Below are 5,576 nucleotides of genomic sequence, written 5' to 3'. Positions count from 1 at the left end.
ATGATAGAATATATAAACCCAATCGGGTTTTCCGACTGGAACAGTGTGAATAGAGAAAGTACACACACACACACACACACACACACACACACACACACACATACTCACACGCATGCACGCGCATTCTGCCGACGTGTGGACAGATCGCTGGCAGCCGGGCTGCGACAACCGTCTATTTATAGGCAGAGATTCTTGTTCTCATATGGGCTTTAAATCAGGCGGCAGAAAACTGGGAGAGGGAAGAGGCAGGCGGGGCTGTGGGGGGGGAGGGAGGGGGAGGGAGGGGGAGGGCAGACCCCCCCCAAGGAAAAGACACCACGGAAGGAAGTGGTAATTAAGGCTGGGACTGGCTTATGTAAATCAGGTGCTACTTTCAAAACAAGAGATGAGATCTGGTTCTAATAAAGCCTATTGGAACAAATGGCGGAATAATGACTTAATAAATCTAAATACAAATATTTTGTTCCAACTCCAAAATGAACAGCCTGGAGCATCTGCTGAGCCCAGGCCCAGGCATGGGGTGGGGGGAGGGGGAGGGGGAGGGAGGGCGGGGGGGGGGGGCGGGGAGAGGTTTGCTCCGCCTTGCGTTTCTTAACGCTTCCTCGGCAGACTCGGGGATTTTTTTTTTCCTTTCTTTCTTTCTTTTTTTAATTTTTAGTCTTCTGCTCAATTACACAGGCTGTCAGTCAACTGTGGGAGATATTTTGAGTTCGAGAGATTTACACAAACACACAGCGCATACGCGGGGCACCGGCCCCCCGGGGATGTAAATCACAGGTTGTTCCCAACCTGAATTACAGCTTTTCTGCAAATCGACGGCAGAGAAATTATTTGCAGGTAAGATTCCGGAAGCTGGTGGCGTTGTCTTGATACTCCCCCCCTCCCCCCCCCCATTACCTCTGCTTCATCTGTCCTCAGCCAAGGCTAACTCTACACACACAGAGACAAACACACACGTGCCTTTCTAGGTTCCATCATGGAGTGGCTGGCTACTCAGGAGACAGAGATCGGGCTAGTCCAGGCCAAAAAAGTTCCTGATTCCCTCATCTCAACGAGTTTGTCAGGTATGATAGAGCACATCTGTGATCCCAGCTCATTGGGAGGTAGTGGTATGACAATCACACTTCAAGACCAGCCCGAGGCAGAAAGCATGAGGTTCTACCTTAAAAAGAGAGAGGAAAAAAAAAAGGTTACTAAAGCCAAAACAGGCTGGAGGTATGGGGGTATTGGCTCAAGCGGTTTGCAAGTACAAGGCCTTGAGTTCAAACACCAAGACCACTAACACAAAACAAAATGATTTCTCATCCTGTCCCTCTGGAGAGGAAGCCTGGGAGGTGACAGAGGGAGATGGTAGATGGAGGGGGGGACAGTGGGAAGGGACAGCTTGGTGGCAGTTCACTTACAAAGGCAGCGATACTCATGAGGCTTACTTATCAAAGGCCCCCTTCATGTCAGACCCAGGACCCTCTGTGTTCGCAGCAGACATTAGCTGTCTGCTTCCACCCTCCTCCTCCAGCCACCCAGGAGTGACAGGGCAAAGCTTACGTTCATTTCTCCTGGGACACAGTCCCAGACTAAACTGCCTGCCCGTCTGCTCCTAAAGAAGAACATTTCTGCATTTGCCTCTTGGTTTACCCTCCAAAAGGGAGCCAGGGGCCGTGTGTATGCGTGTGTGTGCATGTGTGTGTGTGTGTGTGTGTGCGGTGTGCACACACGCGTGAATGCTCCCTGCAGTTTTAGGTCTGACAGAGCCTTTCAGCCTGTGCTTTGTGATACGCCCCGCACCATCTGAGAAGCAGGCTGGGGGACGGAGGAGGGGAGAAAAGGAATTTTGTTGGGGGCAGGGGGGGAGTACACATGCATTTCTCAGTTATTTCTGGCTATTGAATTGGACTTGGCCCCTGGGGTCCCTTAGTCACACATAGGGCAATGACAGCTTTAAAAAAAAGTTAATTTGGGGGATTTCCTCAGATCTAGGGGAACCCCCCTCCTAGATTATTTAGGGGTTCTCTGGGTATGTGTCTGTCTCTGTCCTCCAATGGAAAGCCCACAGGCCGGGCTCCTTTGGGGCGGGGGGGGGGGGGGGGGAGGGGTAAGAGGAGGATGATTCTGTTCTGAATCCTCCCATCTCTGCTTTCTCTTCTCTTACATTCACTGCGAATTCCTTTAGAAATAAGTCACTGCCAACTGTCACAACAGGATAATCACCTGAAAGGGCCTCTATCCTGAGATACCATTCAGTGCCTGTCAGCTCTGCGGGGGGGGGGAGCAGCTAGACACAAGCCCCCCTAAACTATCCCTACCCCCCAACACCCTCCCTAAGCCCCCTGGAGTCCAAACCATGAGGCATTAAAAAAAATTCCATCACCCAAATCCTCCTCTTCCTTCCGACCTATGGCATTTTGTCAAAAGCACCAGAGCCAGGGGCCAGTGGCTCATGTCTGTCATCCTACCTACGCAGAAGGCTGAGACCTGAGGATCTCCAGGTTCAAAGCCAGCCCGGGCAGGAAAATCTGTGAGACTCTTCTCTCCAATGAACCAGCAAAATGCTGGAAGTGGAGCTGTGTGACTCAAGTGGTAGGATGCTAGCCTTGGGCAAAAGGGCTCAGGACAGTGCCCAGGTCCTGAGGTTAAGTCTCAGGACACACAGACACACACAGAGTCCAGCATAGCACCAGATGACAAATTATTATGAGGAGTGAGGGGAATGATTGTTCGCTGAGTTTGGCATTGGGGAAAGCCGGCTGACCCAGGAAGAGACAGTCTTGGAAGTATGAACGGGCGGTGTAGTAGTTAATCGATGCATACCCACTGCTGACCACGCTGGGGGGGTGGGCAGCTGTGTGGGCGCCACCGACTCATGTGCACAAGATGGACCCCTGGCAGGCCCTGAGCCATCATGGCACCCGGGGTCCTGGTGATTCCCGCCCATCCTTGGGCTTGGAATCCAGTGTCTCCCCCACTCCCTCACACTGAGAGCCACGGCTGTCTCCTGGGCCCCATCCAAACCAGACCTTCCTGTTCCTGTTCCTGGCAATGGCCTCCCAACGCCGCCTTTCCCCGCCTTCTTTTCCTCCCTCCGGGAGGCTGGAGGCCGGATGTTCAAGGACACACTCTCCCACTTGACACTCCTAAGGATGCTCTTAAGAGCAGATGCCTGCCTCAAGTGGACCCTGGACATTTCCTGGCTCACTAGGCTTTCTTCCCTCCCCTCCCTTCCTCTCCCTTCCCTCTCCCTCCCCCAACCCCACTGTCAGACTCAGATGCCAAGAGGGCTTTCAGGGGGGACTGGCTGAGCTCCCATATTCAGCGCCCTCGGGACTGTGGGGGGGGGGGGTGGAGGGCGGGGGGGGTGAGGATGGAGTGCAGGAGGTAGAACAGCATCAGGACCAGAGACCATAAGCAAGTACTTTGCACCGATCCTTGCTGATGAGGTCATTTTAGTGGGGGCTACAGGGGACTCAGCCAGGGGCCCAGCTGCTGGGTGGGGAGAGGCAGGGCTGACAAACCAAGCAGGGATCCAGGTTCAGACCAGTGATGCCTAAGGGCTCCCCCTTCCGTCCCCCCCCCGCCCAAGCCCAGGGATGGGAGAAGAGGCCGGCGTGTGGCTTCAACAGACACAAGATTTGGTTACAGAACCAAATATGTAAATGATGGAGAAGGAGAGGTAGGCCGGGCTGGGTGGACAGGACTTGGCCAGGCCTGGTTCTGTGGGTGTGGTACCAAGTCTGAAATGCTGAACCCCCTTCTGGCTAGAGCCTGGCCAGGGTGCTCTGGCCCTCACACCCTCCCCGTGGGCTGGCATTGCTGCTTCTGTTTGCTCCGTGTTCCCTTCATGCTGACCCAGAGGGCAGAGGATGGCTGTCATCTGAGCCGGGCCCACACCCAGCTCCCGCCGGGACCTCCCATCATGGCCACAATGGTGGCTCAGACTCCAAAGGAGGTAGGAGAAGGCCAACATGGTGCGAGGACAGAGAGCTGTGGGTGAGGGTAGAATGGACCCTGGGTGGCCCGGGTTGTACCCCCACTCCCCCATCTTAGAGTTCCTCATGGTCCAAGATCATGAACTCCATTTTCCTTTTTCGTCTCTTGGTTGTTTGGACTCTGGGCCTCAGGCTCAAGACACAGGCACTCACGTGACCACTTCTAGATTCTAGTTGAAAATAGGAAATCCACGGAGAAAAAATAAATAAATAAATGCAGCCTTCAACCGGGACAGCTCCCATGATCTGCCAAACACCATGGGTACAGGTGTGGGACTCCTGTAGCCTCTGGTGTCCCCCACTGGCTCTCCTGAGGCTCGGCCACAGTCTGCACTTCCTGGATGGGGTTGATGGATTTTTACTCTGGGTTCCCTGGTGATGGACACCCAAGGGGGTGGGGCTTTGGTCTTCTAGAGTCCTCGGATGGTTCTTTTGCACCAAGCTCCTCAGATCTCCTGAGTCGTTAGGGTGACAGGCAAGAGCCACTTTCAGTGCCTGGACACCTTGGAGTAAATCCTTGGGAATGAATGAACCTGGCCATCTCTGCCCCATTCGCACAGGGCTTGGATGGACAACCTGGCGATGAGCCCCCAGCAGACCAAGTGCAGGCTTTGGTGTCGGGGACCTGAGTTTGAAACCTTGCCTCTGTCTCCAGCAGCATTGTGGGTTGGAGTGATGTGAAGACTCGATGGGTCTGAGTAAGCCCTCCCCCCCCCTCCTCGTCCTCCCACTGGTTCTCTTCCTTCCACAGGGTCTCTGCGTGCCTCCCCAGGCCTGGAACCAGCCAGCTGGTTCTGAGAAGAGATAAACCACACCTGGCTGACCCCGAGCCACAGAAGGCAGGCTTCAAACCACAGGCACACCCCACCCTTCCTTTGGGAAGCCAAGTGCCCTTGGATGTTCTGGATTATCACTTAGCTCAGCCAAAGCGGAGAGGACAGGAGGGACGGGATGTGTTTGGAATTGGAAGCTTTCAGAAGAAAACCGCCCAGGCTGAGGGGAAGGAGCCCCTCCCTCCTTCCTTCCAGGCCTCGGTTTTGTTTTCGGATGACTCTGGATCCCCTTCTTCTACTGCCAGCTCTCTATTTGACACGCCACCTTCTCTCCCCGAGGGGAAAAGGCTGGTGGTATAGCAGGCAGGGTGTCCAGCTGGGGAGCCATCCATTAGGCAGATAAACAGACATGGCCCTCCACCGCTCGCCCTCCCTCCCGGCCCCTGATCGGCCCTGGACACGGCACTCCTGGCGTGATCGCTCATTCCCCTCACCTAGAGAATAAAATTAGAAATCACATCAGCTCTCCAGAGTCTTGTTAGATCAATCTGACTAACACAAAACAGGCCAGACAGAGTGTGAGGTTTCCACGAAATGAGGCTGCGTCCCCAGGGGCTGCCCCGAAGCTACCCAACATCTCAGGAAACTGCCAGGCCCCCTTTGCATGATTTATCAATTATACCCCATTCCATTGGCAGCAGGCAGAAGGCCTGGCTGGGGACAGAGGGGAGCCCCGGGGGGGGCAGTGTGTGTGTGGGGAGGGTGGGATGTGGGGGCAGAAATTCAGATTCTTACCTCTTTGCACCAATCAGTGGCCTCT

General features: G+C 54.6%; 1 long non-coding RNA gene across 1 annotated transcript; it reads left to right on the top strand.

Moving 5' to 3' along the window:
- Nucleotides 1-707: 707 nt before the first annotated feature.
- On the top strand, nt 708-5,102 carry LOC138841818 (uncharacterized). The gene is made up of 3 exons (XR_011376508.1): nt 708-837; nt 969-1,064; nt 4,735-5,102. It is a non-coding gene; the product is annotated as an uncharacterized lncRNA (long non-coding RNA).
- Nucleotides 5,103-5,576: the final 474 nt, after the last annotated feature.

The sequence above is a fragment of the Dipodomys merriami genome, unplaced genomic scaffold (genome assembly GCF_024711535.1).
Source record: "Dipodomys merriami isolate MVZ:Mamm:240054 unplaced genomic scaffold, mDipMer1.0.p SCAF_33, whole genome shotgun sequence".
In the NCBI taxonomy this organism is placed as follows: Eukaryota; Metazoa; Chordata; class Mammalia; order Rodentia; family Heteromyidae; genus Dipodomys; species Dipodomys merriami.
This window is presented reverse-complemented; position numbering and strand designations above follow the sequence as displayed.